Source organism: Camelus dromedarius, chromosome 30 (genome assembly GCF_036321535.1).
Source record: "Camelus dromedarius isolate mCamDro1 chromosome 30, mCamDro1.pat, whole genome shotgun sequence".
NCBI lineage: Eukaryota > Metazoa > Chordata > Mammalia > Artiodactyla > Camelidae > Camelus > Camelus dromedarius.
In genome coordinates, this window is record NC_087465.1 from 12,171,306 (window position 1) to 12,191,723 (window position 20,418).

Consider the following 20,418-nt stretch of genomic DNA (forward strand, 5'->3'; position numbering starts at 1 on the left):
CCTCTTTCCCTAAAATCCTTTTGCTTCAAGAGAGGATTCAGTAACCTTTTAATAGTTCATCAGTAAGTTTCTTCATCATATGAGAGGTTTTCAAAAGGTTATAAAAGAATGCTTACAAACTGTACTGACTGGAAAGGCTCTTCTATAGATAATTCTAACTAGTCAGTGTATTTAGCGTACATGCTTTGTATGTCTCAGAATAGCAGAATTATTTGACACAGAATTTTTTGTCAAGTTTGTTCCTACATAGACTCTTCTTACAAGTTAAGACAACCACATCACTCATGGCTGCCATGCAAAGAATCTCATCTTCAATCAGCTCATTAAGGTACCTTTGTAAAGATAGTGTTTTTTTAAAGGCACTTTGCCAGCTCCCTCAAACATAACTTTGCAAATGGACAGCAAGAAAAACATGGCAAATCACTTCCATATGGCTCAAGGCAATGAGAAGTACTTTTGATTAATAACACATTCAGTACAGTAAAGTAACTTCCAAATCTGCTTAGAGAGACACTAACTTATCTACTATAACTATTTTCTGTTCGATTTTTTTCATTGTTTTGACTCTTGAAAAACCCTCCTAAACTCCCAATTGATTCATTTTTAAACAACAGCCTCTTCCAAGATCATCACCTGTTCCTATTTGTCAGCCCTATCAAGCAAATAGCTGGTCTTAAACTTATTTTAGAACGAGCTGCTTTAAACATAGGCTTCCGTATTTGGGGATGTTTTTTACAGATTCATCAGCTGATAAACTCATTAACATGTTATCTGCATATGCAAGTACTAGTCTGAACATCTAAACTACTTCCTTCCACACCTGTCTAAATGGTAAACCAAGCAAGTTAGTTCACATCATAAATTCCCATCAAAGGGTTTTAATTAATACATAAAGGACCAAATGGGCATCCTAGCCTTAATGTTTTCGTTATCTGGATCTTTCAATTCCCCTCCCAGACAGAAACTAATCACATCATTTTCATACTCTTGACAAATTGAAAAGGTATGACCTAAGCCTATGCAACTTTAAATAACGTGTCGTCTCCCATGAAGAGCTATGTTTTCCTTTTTCAAATGAAATAGGATAAAAATCCAACTGTCTTTTATTCTGTATGCTTTACAGTTTCTCTTGGTATAACTAAACCATCTGCCACCTCTGTCCCTAATGCCTGGAATGAATCAAATCATCTTCCTTGCAAACATTGTTAATCTCACAGTAATCCCTACTAATCACTTTGTAATCAGCACTCAAAGGGGCTGAAGGTCCCTGATTCTTAATCACAATATTTTAATCATCATTCTTGTGAGATGGCAGTTAGTAATCCCTGAATCTTGGGCTTATTTCTTCCCAATTTCCTAATTACTCCCTAGAACAAAGAACAGAAGCTCTCTAGATGATCTTTCTGGCTGGAACTGGTTGGGGAGAACGTGACAGTCCCAGGGTGGTGTTTCTGATGACTGTTTGACTGTTATTTTCAATTTTGGATACTGAAGACAGATCCTTATTTTTGTTTTACTTCCTTATTTTCCTCTGTTTAATTTCCTTATGCTTTTCCTAAATCTCTTTTTCCTTTATTGCACTTTTTCCTTAGTAAAATTTTGCATGAGTAACAATTTGTTTTTCCTCTTTGCCTCCTTTAAATACTTTGGTTTCTGGTTTGTATAACTGCCTTTTTTATTCTTTCTCAAGTTGAGAACATTTCCCTCTATTCTTAGTTTGCTGAGAGCTTTTATCACGAATCAGTACTGGATTTGATCAAATGATTTTTATACATCTATCCATATGATCATATGATTTTTTTTTGGACTGTTGATGTGATGCATTACATTAATTTTTATCTCTTTATATTCTTAAGGTACAATATACTTATTCTTTTTTTCATTTTTTAGTACATTATTATTATTATTATTATTATTATTATTATTATTATTATTATTATTATTATCTGGTCTATTTTTCCTTCCAGCTCTTTCAGTTTTGTTTTTTTTAAATTTTTTTTTTATTGAAGTGCAGTTGATTTACAATGTTAGTTTCAGGTGTACAGCAAAGAAATTCAGTTATACATATACGTACATATAGTTTTCTCTCAGATTCTTTTCCACTGTATGTTATTACAAGAAATTGAATATAATTCCCTGTGCTTTCTTACTCTTTTATATAACTTTATGATTTATTATTTTTTCTTTCCAATTTTTTTCCCTGGAAGAGATGGAAGAAACTCATGACATATATGTGTATGTACATTTGTGTGTATATATATGTGTGTGTGTCTGTGTGTCTGTGTGTGTGTGTGTGTATATATATAATTACTATGTAAAATTTATTTTTTTGATGAAAATAAAGTAACTTTTTTTTTCTCTTTTATTGAAGTATAGTCAGTTTATAATGTTATATTAATTTCTGGTGTACAGCATAATGTTTTGGTCATACATATACATACATATATTCCTTTTCATATTCTTGTTCAGGTTACTAAAAGATTTTGAATATTGCTCCCTGTGCTATATAGTATAAACTTGCTGTTTATCTTTTTTATATTTAGTAGTTAGCATCTGAAAATCTTGAACTCCCAATTTATCCCTTCCCACTCCCTTCACCCCTGATAAACATAAGTTTGTTTTCTATATCTCTGAGTCATGATATATTTTAGAGATTTGCTGTCTTGTTAAATAATTGCCTATTTTTTTCTCTCCATTCTTAATTTTTTCTCCATCACCAGTTTAAGATTATGCATTATTTTCTCATCTCACAGTGTCTTTCATGGCCATGTTTATATAACATATCATAAAATCTATTTTTATTCTTAAAATTCATTCATTTAATTTATTAAAAAATATAATTGAGAGCTATTATGTGCCAGGCACAAAGCAGAAATTCATTCCCTACTTAGCAGGAGACTCTATGTCAGCTAAATACCTCTTGCCTAGAATCTAAGTTTAAATTCTTGATCTTTAAGTAAACAATTGAGAAATGGGTCTTTTCCCTTGGTTACTTAAATAGTAAAATTGACCACGAGAGAGTTGGGAGCTCCCTTTATGATCTTCTCTTCCGGAGTCCCATCCTCTAGCGTATTTGTGAATTTATCAAGTGTAGATTTGATAACTCAGTGTGTTTTAATTGCGTTTGAAGGGAAAGGGCCTAGAGAGTGAAGGAAGAAAAGACCTGAGAAATCTTGTCTCTAAACTTCTAGATTAGAGGTAATGACCTCATAATCGGTCTCTGTGCTTTCTGTCTCTCTCCACTCCCATTAGAGTGATCTTCCTCAAACATAGCACTGGCGTTTGATTTTTTTTGTTTTCTGTTTTTAAACAATTCAACAGTTTTTCCTATGTCCACAGAATTGTGCAATCATCACCACAATTTTAGAACATATTTATCATCCCCCAAATAAACCCTTAAATATTACATCCCAATCCTCTCTCCATCCAGCCCCAGGCAACTGCAAATCTTTCTTTCTTTTTTTTTTTTTTGACTTTTGTGTATGTGTATGTATGTAGGTATATATATGTGTGTGTGTATATATATACATATATATTTATGTATATACACACATATACATATATATTTAATTGAAGTATAGTCAGTTTACAATGTGTCAATTTCTGGTGTACAACATAATGCTTCAGTAATTTATTAACATACATATATCGTTTTCATATTCTTTTTCACCATAAGTTACTACAAGATATCGAATATAGTTCTCTGCGGTATACAGCATGAACTTGTTGTTTATCTATTCGATACATACATCAGCTCGTATCTGCAAATCTCTAACTCCCAAAAATATGGAACACTTCACAAATTTGCACATCATCCTTGTGCCAGGGCCATGCTAATCTCCTCTGTATTGTTCCAATGTGCTGCCAAAGCGAGCACGCAAATCTGCTTTCTGTCTCTATAGATTTCCCTGTTCTGGATATTTCATGTAAATGGAATCATAGACTATGTGGTCTTTTGTGGCTGGCTTCTTGCTCTCAGCAGATTGTTCTCAAGGGTCATCCATGTTGTAGGATGTAGAGATACTACATTTTGTTTATCCATTCATCAGTTGGTGGACATTTGAATTGTTTCTGCCTTTTGACTATTATGACTATTGCTATATATACACTCATTTACAAGTTTTTGCATGAATGTATGTTTTCATTTCTCTTGGGCATAAACTTATGGATGGAATTGCTAAGTCATAATATAACTCTATGTTTAACTCTTTAAGGAATTGCCACACTGTTTTCCAAAATGGCTGCAGTATTTTACATTCCCACCAGCTCACATGGGGGTTCCAATTTCTGCACATTCTCACCAACACTTGTTACTGTCTTTTTCTATTATAGCTAACCTAGTGGGTGTACAGATATCCCTGGCAGTTTTGATTTGCATTTCCCTTATGACTAGTGATGTTGAGCATCTTTTCATGTGTTTATTGGCAATCTGTATATCTTCTTTTGAGATATGTCAAATCAGATTTTGACCATTTTTTAATTGGGTTATTTGTTTGCCATTGACTAAAGTATTATATATCCTAGATGCAGGTCCCTTACCACATGTATGATCTACAAATATTTTTTCCCATTCTTTGATTTGTTTATTCACTTTCTATTGGTGTCCTTTGAAGTATAAGAGTTACTAATTCTGAGGAAGTCCAATTTATCTTTTTTTTTCCCTTTGATTGTTTGTATTTTGGTGTCATATCTAAGAAACCATTGCCAAATCCAATATAAGAAGACTTAAACCATTATGTTTTCTTGTAAGTTTATAGGTTAAGTTCTTACATTTAGGTCATTGATTCATTTTGAGTTAATTTTTGTGTATGGTGTAAGGTAGAGGTCCAGCTTCATTCTTTTGTATGTAGATAATCCAATTGTCCCAGTACCGCTTGTTGAAAAGATTAATCTTTCTGTTTCAATGTTTTGGCAACTTTGTCAAAAAGCAATTGACAATAAATGTGAGGGTTTATGTTGGATTCTCCATTCTATTTGATTGAGATAGATATATAGATTGATAGATAATATATATATACACACATATGTATATATATATGTGTGTTTGTGTGTGTATATTTATCCTTACATGAGTATCGTAGTCTTGATTATTTGTAACTTAATAGTAAGTTTTGAAATTGGAAAATGTGAGTACTCCAACTTTGTTCTTCTTTTCAAGATTGTTTTGGCTATTTTTGAGCCTTTAAATTTCCATATGAATTTTAGGATCAGCTTATTAATTTTTACAAAGAATCCACTTGAGATTCTGACAGGAATTGCATTGAATCTGTGGGTTGATTTGTGAGTATTGCCATCTTAACAGTATTAAGTCTTCTGATCCATCAACATTCAATGTCTTTCCATTTATTTAGATCATCTTTAACTTCTTTCAATGAATTTTGTAGTTTTCAAAGTATATGTTCTGCACTTCTCTTGTTAAATTTATTCTTACATATTTGATTCTTTTTGATACTATCATAAGTGGAATTTCTTAATTTCATATTTGGATCATTCATTGATTAAAAATATAATTAATTTTGCATAGTGATCTTATATCATACAACCTTGCTGTACTTTTTAATTGGTTTTAATGGGGTTTTTTAAAATGTGGATTCCTTACGATTTTCAGTATACAAGATCATGTCATCTACAATTAGAGATAGTTTTACTTCTTTTCTAATTGAGATGACTTTTATTTCTTTTTCTTGCCTAACTGCCCTGGATAGAACTTTTAGTACAATGTTGAACAGAACTGGTGAAAGCAAACGTCCCCATCTTGTTCTGACCTTAAGGGAAAAGAACAGGAAGTATGATATTAGCTATGAGTTTTTCTAGATGGCTTTCATCAGGTTGAGGAAGTTAGCTTCACTTCCTAGTTTGCTGAATTTTTTTCTCATGAGGATTGTTTTTTTCCCAATGCTTATTTTGCATTTACTGAGATGTTTACATGGTTATTGTTTTTTTCTATTGATATGGTGACATTACTTGATTTTTTTTTCTAAATGTTCAATCAACCTTGCATTCCTGGTATAACTTCCACTTGGTCATGTATGATAATCCTTTTATATGATGCTGGACTTGGTTTTTAAATTCTCTGTTGAAGTTTTTATATCTATAATTATAAGTGATATGGGTCTATAATTTTCTTTTCTTGTGCTGTCTTTGCCTGGGTTTAGTGTCAGGGTAATACTGGACTCATAGAACAAGTTGAGAAGTGCTCTCTGTCCTTCAAATTTTCAGAGGAATTCATGAAGAACTGGTATTAACTCTTCTGTAAATGTTTGGTAGAATCCACCCAGTGAAGTCAGGACTGACTTTTGTTTAACCTTTCTGTTAAAACCCTTTAATGGTTACCAATTATTAATGAATTAGCTGCAAGAGCCCATTGTAATGTCACAGTAACGTCACAATCTGCATTCCCAGCCCTATGTTCTACTGTTCCCAACTAGTATCCCACTGGCCGTACTGATAGGCACCTGGACCACAGACTGCCCCACCTCTTGCCTTGACTTATGCTTCTCATGTACTTGTGTGTCTCATGAGTCAGACTACCATCCCTCCTTAAGACATCTCAAGACTACTTAAACCTTAAAACCTTGACTCTCCTGTTAAATTAGTTTGGATTTTTTTTTAAGACTCTTCCGACCAACTTCCTCTAATAGCCATTTAAAAAATCTCTACTGACCTTCACAGTATAGGACTTATTAAAAGTCTTCATAATCGATTTCTGCAACTAATTAACTTTAAAAGGCACCTAAATGGTGGAAGCCCCATTCCAGTTAAATTGGGACCTAATAGTCACTTTGCTAGTGACACATAACTGTCAAATGCTTTATGGAATCCGCTGTGAACAGTATTTCTCTGTGAGTTCCTTTTCCAATGTCCAAATAATTAAAAAGAATTTTTGCTCGAGGAACTCATAATGAATGACTTCTCTGTGTTTCACCGTATTTCTGAGGAAAATTTGTCTTAAAAAATTGATTCAGGGCTGGAGGAGGCTTTGCATGCCTTTTTGCTGACTTTCCAAGTCTCAAAATAATAATCTTCACAGTAGGGAATACCAAAGAAGCTAATGGCAGAGTTACAATGGTAATCATTTTCTAAAAACTATTTCATCTTCCAATAGCTAAAAGAAAGTTTTTCAGTATTTTAAAGCTGCGGTATAATTTTTTGTTAAGAAACTGTATTGCCTGAGCGAATGTAGTAATTTAATATATAACATTACTTTTCAAGTACATCTAAAGATTGCATTTTCTTAATATAATTTTGAAATATTTATGAGGAAAAAAAGTTAAAAAATCTCCTGTTTTGCCATATTTTGAGGGGATTACTACATGAGTGAGTTAAAATTTATGGCCAAGCAAATGCTGCACTAACACTGCTAATGTAGATCTGTTTCCCAAATTTCATTAAGATAAAACTTTAATTTAGTGAGGAGTGAGTTAAGAAGGAAACTCTTTAAGATAATATTATCAACAAACACATGTCATAGATCTATACTATTATGTAAATGTTGTGACTACAGCCATAACTTTAGCTGACTTCAACAGTATTGCCAATTTTATCTCAACATTGGCTGGGGATGTATATTGCTATTTCCTCTACCATTATTATAAATCAAAAAATAATATGTGCTACATTCATTTACTGTCACTTACTGTATACTAAGTATGATGTCAGGCACTTATGTTATCTGTACGAGGCATGATGTCAGGTACTTATCACCTAACTCACAACAAACCAGCAAGGAAGGTATTTATATTAGCTAAGACTAGGTTCAACTGCGAGTAACAGAAACCTAAAATAGCAACATCTTAAACAAGGGAGAATTTTATTTCTCTCCCATAAAAGTCCAGAGGTAGGCAGTCTAGGTCTGGTTTCACAGTTCTGCTCCACAAAGTCCTTGGGGACCCAAACTCTTTCTCCCTGATAAGTGGTCCCTAGCTGCAAGGCCAACAGAGAGGAAAGGGCTGAAGGAAAAGAGGGGCAAAAGAAGCGTACTGGTTCCCTTAGGAAGATTCCTACGACATGACATTTCACTTAGAGCTCATTGGCCAGAACTTAGTCACGTAAACACACCTAGGTGGGTGGCCATGTGCCCAGCTAAAGATTGGGAGATCTAAAACATGGAGGAAAGAAGATAAACTGAGGGCCAACTAGGTCCCTTTTCTGCCACAATTATTACTGGCCCTATTTTATAGATAATAAATCTGAGCCTTAGCACTATTAACTTGTCCAAGTCATCTGACTAATCCATGTTTCCAAGAAGACTTAAAACTAGATCTGCCTATCTCAAAGTTCTGTGCTATTGGAGCAGGAGCGAAGGGGGTGGGGGATAAATTTGAGAAGCCTAGTAATATTGCCTTAAATGTTATCTCCATTAGTTATTGCCATGTAACAAATCATGCCAAACTTAAACAACAGGCATTTACTTAGATCAGGAATGTATAGGTTGGTTGGCTGAGCAGTTCTGATCTGAGGCAATTTTGACTGATCTCTGCCTGGCAGTTGGCAGGGGGCTGATCTAGAATTGCATTGGCTGTGATAACTTGACATTGCTCCACACAAGCTCTCATCCTCCAGCAGGCTAGCTTGAGCTTGAACTTGTGGCATGGGAGAAGTCCAAGAACAGATGCATGCAAGGCTTCATGAGACACTGGTTCATGATTGGTTCAATGTCATTTCCACTGCATTCTATTAGCAAAATAAATAACAAGACCAGCCCAGATGCACGGGGTGGGGAAACAGACCCCATCTCCTGAGGCAGTGCAAGTCACACTGCCAAGAGCATGTATGTAGGAGAGTACTTACACATACAATTTTCTCTTCTGCTAGACTGAACCTGGATTAAGTCCAGGAAGGGATACAGAAAGAGTCTGTGGCTAAAGATTTTCTCATTGTCCTGTGAAACGATAATTTGTCCTGAATTGCATTCTTCTCTAACATAGAATGCCCATGTTAAATCTTAATTCAAAGTGTGTGGACATCTGCAGGTTCTTGAGAAACAGAATGGAAAGAGTTAGCTTTGTTTTCTGGATTGTTTGGACCAGTTTGTTTATTCATTCACTTAACAAAAAAGCATTGAGTGGCTCCCATGTCCCAAGCACTATGCTAGGCGCTGAGAGATAGTGATTAGCAAATCTCAAAATGGTGCCTCCTTCCCTGGAGTTTACCCCTGGGGCTGGGGAGATGAGACATTGACTAATCTCACAAATACATGCATCGTGACAAAATGCAAAAAGTGACTTGAAGTAAGGGTATATGATGACGTGAGACTTTCTAAAACAAAGCCGATCTGGTCTGGGGCATCAAGGAAGCCTTTCTTGAAGAAGAGATGTTCAAGTTGAGCTGTGAAGGATAAGAATTCGAATTAGGAGTGTGGAGAGAGGGCAGGGTTCCAGGCAAAGAAACAGTATTTTAAAGGCCCTAAAGTTGCAGGGAGCCTGGCACTCAGGAAGAACTGAGAGAAAGCCTGTGGGACCAAAACACAGAGTGGCAAAGGAGGTGGGTTATAAGATGAGATGGAAGGGCTGGTGGCTGTCAGATGACTCTGGACCTTAGGTGGTTATAAGAAACATTTGCTTTTACCTTCAGAATAAAAAAGAGGCAAAGGTAATGACGCAGAGACCTGTGAATGTGAAAGATCACTTTGGGATTAGGTGCAAAATTGGGTAGGCAGAGACCAACTGGGCAGCTATTACAGCATCCAAGTGGAATGTGAGAGCTTAGATTAGGGCAATGATGGAGGAGACGATAAGAATGAGACACATTCAGGAGATTCTGATGATAAAACCAGTCCCAGTGTAACGCATCAGCTATGAGAAGTGGGGAAGAGGGAGATGTTGTATGTTGAGTTTTTCACCCCTTCCTGCATCTGTGCTGTTGTCAGGACCTCCCTGTCGTGTCTAGACTTTGGGTTTGACCATGGGGCTTCAGCCAGTGATATCAACAGAAATGTCAGTGTGCCACGCCAAGTCTAGTAGTTAAGAGACCTTGTATTTTCCTACTTTGCTTTTGAGCCACAGCCACCATCATGAAGGGGACATGCCTGGACTAGCCTACTAGTCAATGGAGGGTGAGCAACACGTGGAGTGGAGCCACCCACAGACCTTCAGCAAGAAGCAAGCACCTGGCTGCTGTAACCTGAAACAGAGCGGACCAGCTGAGCCCCAAAATCATGTATTTGGGGTTAGGGCCTATAAGAAGGTAAGTTAGGGTTAAATGAGGTTATATGGGTCAGGCCTTGATCCAACAGATTAGTGTCCTTTTTATAAACAAGGAGGGTTCTCTCTGTCTCTCTCCTCCCCTCTGCACCTCCCTCTCCACACACACCTAACAAAGAAGAGGTCATACAAGCGCACACGGAGAAGGGGGCCACCAAAAGCCAAGAGGAGGGGCCTCAAAATGACGCCTGCCTTGTCGATACCTTGATCGTGGACTTCTCAGCCTCCAGGGCTCTGAGAAACAAATCCCTGTTGTTTGTAAGCCACCTGGTCTGGGGTATTTTGCTGCAGCAGTCTGAGCCGATCAGGACAGTGGGTGTGAGGCTGTGAGAGGGCGAAGACGGGAGTGAAATGGATGGGGGATGCCAAAGGACAGCTCTGTGGGGGACAGGGCATAGGCTAGTCGTAAGTGGGCCTCTCCTTAGAAGGACACGCTTTATTTTGACAACTCGGATACTATTCTGCTCTTTATCTACTTGAAGTTCAAAGTGGTCATCAGCGTTTCCCACGACCATGTTTCAGCGCAGTGAGCGATCCTGACAAACATGACACGTGCAGAGTGGAGCAAGGGAAAGCAGGAGCATCAGCCACTGCTGCGCCCACACGGGCCCCGGCTCCTGGCGTGGGACGGGGCTGTGGCTGGGCGGCACCCAGGACAGGGCCCAACGGCCTCATCCAAAGTCCTGCTTGTCTCCGAGGAACGAGCATGAAGAAGGTTGAGTTTAAAGGAGGTTTTTTTTCCTCCTGTTGACCTGACCCAATCCATTTCCCTTCCCCTTGCAGAGGCTGCAGACTGAAGCTGATCTGCAAAAACATTTGCATAATCTTCTTATTTGAATTTTGTTTTTCTTCCTCATTGCTGTGGATAGACACTGAGGTGGGCGTAGAGCGAAAGTTGGGGGAGAGGTTTATTAATCTCCTGTGTCTGGAAGGAGAGGCTGTGTAAAACCCTCAAGCAGCACGTGTTAAAACCTTGCCTGCCACCTTTTAAAGTGGCATCTAATACATGGCAGAGAATATTCTTAACACTGCTGCTTCTTTGCTGCCCAAGAATTTCATACCAGTAACTATTGGAAAGCTTAAGTGTCAAGCCAAAAGAGTCTTTGCCCTGACACGGTTCTGACTGAATGAATGCCATTTGTGATGTGTATGCGTGTGTGTGACAGAGACAGAAACAGAGAGAGACTGAGACACAGAAGGAGAGACACAGAGGGCTGGTTGTGGTGGTTCATTCCCAAGGCTGCGCTGTTGGCTGGTCTCGGTTTCGTTCAACAGTTCTTTGACTGACATTTGACTCCGTTGCCTCTTTAGAATAAGGTCTTTTATAATTTCCTCCCTTTTTCCTGCATGATTTCTGTCCATCACTGGGTAGGGCAGAATTATTCCTAATGAGTTTTTGATTTGTTCTTTGGAGCCCCCGTTTTTCGTAAGGACACAAAAAAACTATTCATCCACATTGCTACCTTACACTAAACGTTCTTTGTTTAGTTAAATTCTACAGGCAGGGCAGCATAAACAGTCAAGAAAAAAAAAAATCATTGTACCGCCAGTTCTAAGAAGCTGGCACCAAACGGTCCTCTAAGGTTTGTTTAAACAAGAAATGTATTAAAAGAGAGACATTTTTCACAGTGATGATGGCCTGGACCACAGAAGTCACATATTTGAGTCCTGGACTTTGCAGGAGAACTAAGGAGCCTGTCAGTGAAGCTTTCCTCCAGGGAAGAGCTAATGGGAAGATTTCTTCACTTTGGAAATTCTGCATCTTTTAGTTTTTCTAAGGATAGTTTCAGTTTTTTTAGGCTTAGCACATGTCAATACTTGAGAAGAGGGTCAGAGAAAAGCAGCTGGAAGTGAAAATAATTCACTTGAAGCATTTAAAAGGTTCCTCTATGAAATCATGTTATTTAGTGATTTTTCAATCAAGTTGATCTTAATTTTCCAGCCACTTTGCTTCCAATTTTATCTTGTAGAACACCTTCAGCAGTAAGGATGTCACCGGGCAGAGCTGGGGTCAGGATGCTGTTTTTCTGTGCAGCCTGCACGTGATTGTGGCTGTTCACTCCCTGATCAGACCTCTGTCCATTCCCACCTTTCTGCAGATTAGACTTCATGTTTGTCCTGAAGCATTCCTAGACATGTAGAATGTTTAGGGCTGACAGGGTCATTCACTCGTTCATTCATTCATTCATACAGTCTGGACATATTTGTGCTTTGTGCCAGGCATTGCCCCAGGCCCTCAGTAGCTTCCATTCCAGCAGAGGGGTGGATATAGAAAAAGCCATTATAACCCAATCAAATAAATGTTATAATGGAAGAGTGAACATATAATAGAGAAGAACAAATCAGACTACATATTAGATCTGTTTCTTTTACTTTAACCTTCGTATTCTATAGCTTTTGCTACAGGTTAAGAATGTTGCCTATAGCCTAAAATATACAGGAGAGCCCATTCTCAAGGATCTGACCTTTGAGGGTACAACACTTTTCCATTCATATAGAGATTAAAAAGTTTCAGGACAGAGAGTAACAATTGTCTTGTTGGAGGTTTACAGGAACATCATGACTTGACCTATGGGGACAAGCCTGAGTTCTAATTCAGGTAAGACGATTCTTTGGGACACTAGTCTACCATCTTCTCAGTCTGCTGGCTTTCTGAATAAAGCTGATATTCCTTGTCCCAACAACTTGTCTCCCAAGTATTGGCTTGTTGTGTGGTGAGCAGTACAAACTTGGATTTGGTAACAAGCAGAGCACAGGGGAAGCAAAGGAGTAGCTATCTTGTCAGTCTGTCAGAAGAAGACCATGAAGGATTCCTATAGCTGACAGTGGGTATAAGAATAATGTTTCTATTGGAGAAAAACGTGTGCAAAGACATGGAGAAGCTGAGGGACCACTAGTGGCTGAGTATTGCTTGGGGTATATTGTGAGCAGGGGAGCCACTGCCAATGGCCTTGAAATGCTGGGATAACATCTTGAAAGACCTTAAATGTCTAGGTCTAAATGCAAGAGCATTTAGATTTTAAACTATTAGCAATAGGAGAATCACTGAAGATTTTTTAGCAGATATTTTATGTTAGAATGGTCACTTTGGAACTAAGGATTATGGATGGGGTAGTGGATGGAATCAGTGAAAAGCAAGTCAGGGAAACCCAGGAGGTGAATGTAATAGTCCAGGCAACAGATGATGAAGGCCTGAGTTAGGGCAGTGACTTTGGGCATAAGGGGGAGGGATATTTAGAATAAGAGATTAACTGGGGATGAATATAAAATGAATCTAGCCTTTTCTGGCCTCAATGATTGGATGGAAAATTGTACCATTTTCCTGTATGAAATCTAGATATTTTCAGAGCAGTTTAGGGCTGAATGAAATGATGAATTCAGTTTTATTCTTCCTACATTCAAACTGAAGACATGGAATCCTGGAAATATAAGTGGCAACTGACATGAGAGAAATCTGAGGAGGGGTCAAGACAGAACTGTGGGGTATTCCACATTTAAAGATTAGAGCTCATCTCAACTCTGAATAGATTCCAGGTCCCACCCTAGAAGATTTAGAAGGCTTAGTGAGGAATGAGAATCTGTTTTTAAAAAGCTCCTCAGGGGATTCTGATGATCAGCTAGAGCTGAGCACCACAGATCAAGTCCCATCCTATTCTAAGAAAGAGCTGGAGCCTGAGGTCCAGGGGGTGGAGTGACTTTCCCAAGGTCCCAGGGCTCCCTGGAGGCTGAGGAAGGCTCAGATTCCCAGTCCACTGTCTGCAGCACTCACTTCTCCATTTAGATTTTATTGTCCTTGTCTTATTTAGATTTTCAAACCTCTAGGGACAGTGGGTATTTACATTCTCTGTATATAAAATGTGATGAGTTATAAATGCACGTCTAGCTGAGCTGTGGATCTGGTAGACTGAGGGAGTGCTGTCTCTCACAAATTCATGCCACGGGATTCCTAACAATGCCACTTTGTATAGCACTCTCAATTGTAGAGAGGAAACATGATCAGTGGCTCCATCTTAACATTCTGTTAGCAGCTTTCTGCAGAATCTGGTCTTGAACCTAACATCTTGATGTATAATCTAGAACGTGGAAGAGAAAAATGCCTCTATTTTTGTGGGATTAAAATAGCCCAGAATATACAGGTCTTTAAGAATTGATGGATGATGCAGAAATAAAATACAAGATTGCTGTGTTTAGAAAAGTTGGGATCTCACTGCTTGTGGGAGACTTTAGGTGAATATCAGGATTTCTCTCCAGTTTTTCTCTCCTTCGGAGCACATGTTCCCCTTGGAATGAGTCACAATAATATGACTCGCTTTAGCCAAAGAAATGTTAGCATAAGCAACGTGTATCACTTCTAGATAGAATAAGCATGTGAAACTTCTCCATTCTCCATGCTCTGTGCTGCTGCCCAGTGAACCCTGAAGACTGACACTGAGATGGTGGTGTCACAAGATGGTAGAACTTCTGCCAACCTGGACCATGGAGGCACTATGATGATCAGAGCCTCTCTGATGACCAGTGTAGGAAATATAGTATAAATTTTAAAAAACCAGAAAAACACCTCAGAAACTATTGTTTTAAGCCACTGAGATTTGGAGATGATTTATTTACAGCAGCATAATTTAGCATAAACTGACCCATGCACGGATCAATAGAAAATGTGCACGGGAAACAGGCAACTAAAAACACAAAGGTGTCCCAAAGGGGAAAGATCTCTGCAGGCTGCAGTAGTCCTAGACAGCAATGCTGGTAAGCTGGAATAATGGGATGCAGACCAGATGGAGTTCAGCAGGGGAAAATTCAGGGTTACGCACTTGGAGTTGAAAAGTGAACATGTTCAAAGGCAAGGTGCCAACCACTCAAAGGCAGTTGGCTGGAAAATTAAAAGTATAGCTTTAGTGGATAGCCAGTTGACCGGGAGGAATTGTCACAACCCTGCAGTTCTGTTGATTGAAAAAAATGCAAGCAGAGAACTGTGGCAAATGAAAAGCATGTCTGTATCATGAGGTAATTGCTACACTGCTCTGCACAGATCACAACTGTAAGGGAGCTGGACCGGCTCTGGTCTCCATAGTTCAATGGGATTCAGAGAATGTGGAGGGAGTTCAGAGCCAAAGCAAAATAGTCACTCAGTGACCAGCCAAGAAGGGCTAAAGACCTGGGATTACTTAACCTGGAGAGAAAAAGCTCCAGGATCACTTAAGAAGCATCAGCAATGAACATAAACTTCAGAAGAGCCACTGCATGGAGGATAATGGCTGTTTTTTCTCTGTTGCCAAGAACACAAAACAAATGGGTTTATTAAAGTTCAACAAAAGGAAGAATTTCTTGACTCCAAGGGTTGTTTGACACCAGATAGGATGGGAGCTGTCTCTCTGGAGGACTTTACAAACATCCATGTTCTCTTGAATGTCATGGATTCACTGGTTCCTTCCTGAAGCTAAGGGATGAAAGGGTCTCTGTCTCTTTTCTGCCATGACCCAGACAATGGATGAAGTCCACCGTGGGACACCCTCCTGTGGGCATGCTGACGTTTTGCACAACTCCCAGTAAGCTCCCGGCAACTACATTCTTTTCCTTCTTCTCAAAAAAAAACGTATCAGAAAACAAAGGAGAGCTGTTGTGATCAAGATTACCTCAAATCCTCTTCATTAAAAAAGGTAAATATTTTGTAAATGTCAGTATTTTAAATTCTTGCTTGTAAAAATAACTTGTGATACGATCATTCAACACTTATTTAACAAATGGTGACTGAGTGGGGTGTATGTGTGTGTGTTTATCGGGTGGAGGATGCCTAAGGCTAAATCAATGTGCAGTTACAATTCAGTTGTGTGGGGCATGGGATCTGCTGTGAAGGACTGATTAGCCCCCACTTGGAGCCCAGGAAGGCCTCCAAAGGAAGGCACATGCAAGCTGAAGTCCACAGCGGGAGAAGGAAGTTGGTTAATAGAGAAAGAAAGGCAAGGAAGCAGGGAGAGAAGACGTGTGTGTGAGGGAGTGGAGGCTTGAAGCATCTGGAGGAACAGAGAAACAGGAAAATATCTGAATCCAGAACTAGGGCTGAGGGGGACGGGTGATGGCAGGAGGCAAGGCTGGTTTGCAGGTGGCAGGGCACACGGGGTCCTGGCTGCCATGATGAGAAGCCTGAGTTCCATCCCAGGAGCAGAGTGGAGCCCTAAGATGGTTTACACAGGGGAAGACATGATCAGGTTTGTATTTCAGAAAAAGCCCTCTTGCCATGTGGAAAATGGGTTAGAGGGCCTTTGAACTTAATCTGGCCTGGATTGGAATCTATATTCTGTATTCTGAGCTATAAAATTTTTGACAAATAATCTCACAGAGTCTCAGTTTCCTCATCTGTAAAATGAGTATCATGATGTCCATCTGGCAGGGTGGCCATGAGGATAAACTTAAATATTGGGTGTAAAAGGCCCAGAAAGTGTCTGATACCCTGAAATAGGTGCTTAGCAAACATAGGTTCCCTTCTGTATGAATGTATCATCAATTTGCAAGTGATTAAGGCCCTGGACACCGTACAGAATCAAACACTTTTTCCATTTGAGAGTGATTATCTCATGGATTGTGTCCATAATCCTCTTAAAACTATAGAGACCAGACTAAATTTTCCTGCAGCCCTTTAATCATCTTTGTGGTTCTTTGTGGAATCCTCTCCAATTTTTGAAAATTCCTCTTCAATTGTGGAGCCCCCAGCTCGATTAGTCGCTGTAGAGAATTCACAATAATTAGATCAACAGAGCGCAGTCCCAGGCTGCTGCCTCCACCGTGTAAACCCAGTTAGCTGGTCCCCATAGACGAATAGGTTGTGTTCCAGGAGTTCATTAGTAAGTTGGTTGTTTGGAACACAGAAAGCCTTTCCCCATAGAAACAGAATTATTGATGGTGGCTGGCTTCCCAGGCCAGTGCATAAAAATCTATTTAATGCACAGGCAGCTGAACCAGGGCCTGGCAATAATAGTCACTCAAGCCCTTGACTTGCCTAAGTCCCCATGGGACTCCCAGTCCCCCAGTCCCATGGAGCCCTGAGAGCCTCTGACCCTGGTCTTGCAACCCCTAGCCGTCCGAGGGAGGTGAGAAGTGGGCTGACAGTTTTTAACTGTTATCTGCAGCATAATTGCAAAAAAACACTTCTCTGAGCTAGATCTTTGCCTGCAATTGTGCCTATTAATATATAAGCAAGTAATCAAGACCTCCCTTATGATAAACACACCTACAATATGCTAAATACTTTACCTAGGTCTACTTAAATTATTTTAAATCCTCTTGATAATCTTGTAAGAAAACTATTCTTTTTATCTTTCCCTTTTTGCTGGTGTCTTAAGATTTTGCATGGCACGAAAACAGGCAGGTAGAAGGCAGTGGAAGTGAGATGGGAGCCCCGGCATTTGTCCTGCAAAGCTGGGAGCTTTTTCACTGCACAACACTGCCTCCCAGTGGAGTGTGCTTAACACAGAACCCAGTGTCACTAAATCAACTATGTATAATCTCCCTCCCAGTGAAGTAACAAGTTCTTCATTCATACATCCAACAAAGAATCTTTGAGTGCTTCCAATGAGCGAGGCCTTGGGAACGCAAAATTAAATTAGACTTGGTGCTCTCACAGAGTAGTTGAGAAAAGAAACAAGGAGATCAGGGACTGAAATCAATGAGACAAGAATATGACCAAATTAAAAAAAAAAAGATTACACAGAAACCCAGGAGAGAGATTATTCAGACTAGGGTGGTTGTGATGGTAGGCAAAGAAGGCTTTCTGGAGAAGGTGAAATGAACTGAGTTTTGAAGGATGAGTTGGAGTTAGATGTAAATCTACATGACAAGGAGTCGAAGGATATTCTGTTCAGAAGAAATGGCATGTTTAAATGCATAGGGACACTAAACACATCAAAAATATGTTAAGTATTTCTTTGACCCATCTGCTTTTGTGATATGTCAGCACTTTTCAAAGATGAAGTAGCTGATCTTGTGGGATAGCAGACAAGTGAAAATAGTGTTTATTTTAGCTTTAATTTGCCTTTTTCCCATCGTGATGTTTTTAAATTCTTTATATATTTAAAAGTGTATATTTGTATTTTTTCTGTGAACTGTCTATATTTTATTGATTTCTCTATTGGGTATTTTGGTCATTCAAAAATTGATTTGTTAGGAAATGGAAACACTAATTTGAAAAGATATCTGCACCCATGTTCATTGCAGCATTATTAACAATAGCCAAGATGTGGAAACAACCTCAGGGTCCATCAGTGGAATGAATGGACAAAGAAGCTGTGATACACACACACACACACACACACACACACACACACACACACACACACACACACAGAGGAAAGTTGTTCAACCATGAAAAAAGAAGGACATCTTGCCATTTGTGACAACATGGATGGAACTTGAGGGCTAAGTGCTAAGTGAAATAAATCAGACAGAGAAAGACAAAGACAATATGATCTCACTTATTTGTGGAATCTAAAACAAAAACAAACCCAAACACCCTGAACTCATAGACACAGAAAACAGATTGGTAGTTGCCAGCAGCAAGGGGTGGTGAGTGGGCAAAATGGGTGAAAGGGGTCAAAAGATACAAACTTTCAATTATAAAATAAGTAAGTCCTGGGGATATAATGTACAGCATAGTGACTATGGTTAATAATACTCTGTTGTATATTTGAAAGCTGCTAAGAGAGTAGAACTTAAAAGTTCTTATCATAGGACAAAAAATTTGTACCTCTGTGTGGTGATGGATATTAACTAGATTTATTGTGGTGATCGTTTGACAATATATACAAATACTGAATCATTATGTTATACACCTGTCACTAATATATTGTTATATGTCAATTATACCTCAGTTAAAAAAACTGATTTGTTAGAGCTCCTAATTCATTACAGAATCATTTATCTTTTGATTTAAAAAAATTCTTCTAAAAACCTTCCCCAACCCTGATTATTTCATAACAATTAACTTCTCTTTTTACCTTCAGATCTCTGATCCAGCTGGAGTTTGGTCCAGGCAGTGTGTAGTCTTGCACATACATTTCCCAGCCTGCCTTGTAGCTTTTTGTCCTCATGGCCAGGAGCCAGGAGCTGGGAGCTGGGCTCAGCAGGTGACCCTGGGGCAGAGAGGGGCTCCCCAAGTGTGAAAGGAGTCCAAGAAAGCTGGGGCCACTGCCTTGGCTGGAGCTGGGAGGCCGGTGCCCGTTTGCACTGGCAGGAGGCAGCAGAGAGCGGTACAGACAGAACCGAGTCAATGCTGCCTGGTGCCCCTTCGAACCCTGCCCCCACCTTTATCTCTGTTGAATGAGAAAACCTGGTTCCGGACCAGAGGGTCCTAGGAGTCTTGATGCAGGCAGCAACAAACCTGCCACAGGAGAGGCGGCTTAGAAAGATATGACAAAGCCAACAACACACTGACACCACACCAAAACAAGACAAGGCAAGACAAAACAAACAAAACAAAAATTCCAAAGCATGAGAAGAAAACTAGCACAAAGACACTCAACACACTAAACAGCAGGTAATTCAACCTCTAATTGAACACCACTGGCAGACTCCCCACCAGAATCTCTTTTCAATCAGGACAAATTAGCTGTGCTCAATCATTCCCGGGACATCCGGGTCACCCCTCCACTCCTGCCGTCCTAATCTTCACGTGGCATCACACTTCCTTTATTCTGTCCACGCCCCCTCCCTCCCTAACTCCTGAAACCCTTATATCCAGCCCTTGGGCCTTAGCAAACTCCTGTGCACCCTTTACCACCTTTCTGGACGCTCTCCTCAGCTTCTTGCTCTAAACAAAACATGATCTCACCCTGTTGTCCTCTTTCCAACCCCCTGCACCACTGGGCCTGGAAGTGTCCTCTCTCCTCATTGGTGCTTCCAGGCCATTCCCTCATCTTCCCTCCATCCATCCAGCTTTATTCTCCTGTCATCAGATTACATCATCCACCATCCACAATATCATAGTGCTGCATCCTCTGACCCAAGGGTACCCCCTTCATGTCTCAGAAATGGTAGCTCCTAGCTCAATGTGAGTCTCTCCAACTTCACTCCCGTGTTAATTCTTGGTGATTTTAGCATACACATTGATGGTCGCTTCAATACCCAGGCCTCTCATACCTTGAACTCTCCTTGTCATCTCCCATTCCGCGTCTCCACTTACCCCAGTGGTCATTCTCTAGACCTAGTTACTGTCAATCACTGCAAC

General features: G+C 39.5%; 1 pseudogene; it reads right to left on the reverse strand.

Moving 5' to 3' along the window:
* Positions 1–3,780: 3,780 nt before the first annotated feature.
* LOC116149689 (U6 spliceosomal RNA) lies at positions 3,781–3,877 on the reverse strand (annotated as a pseudogene).
* Positions 3,878–20,418: the final 16,541 nt, after the last annotated feature.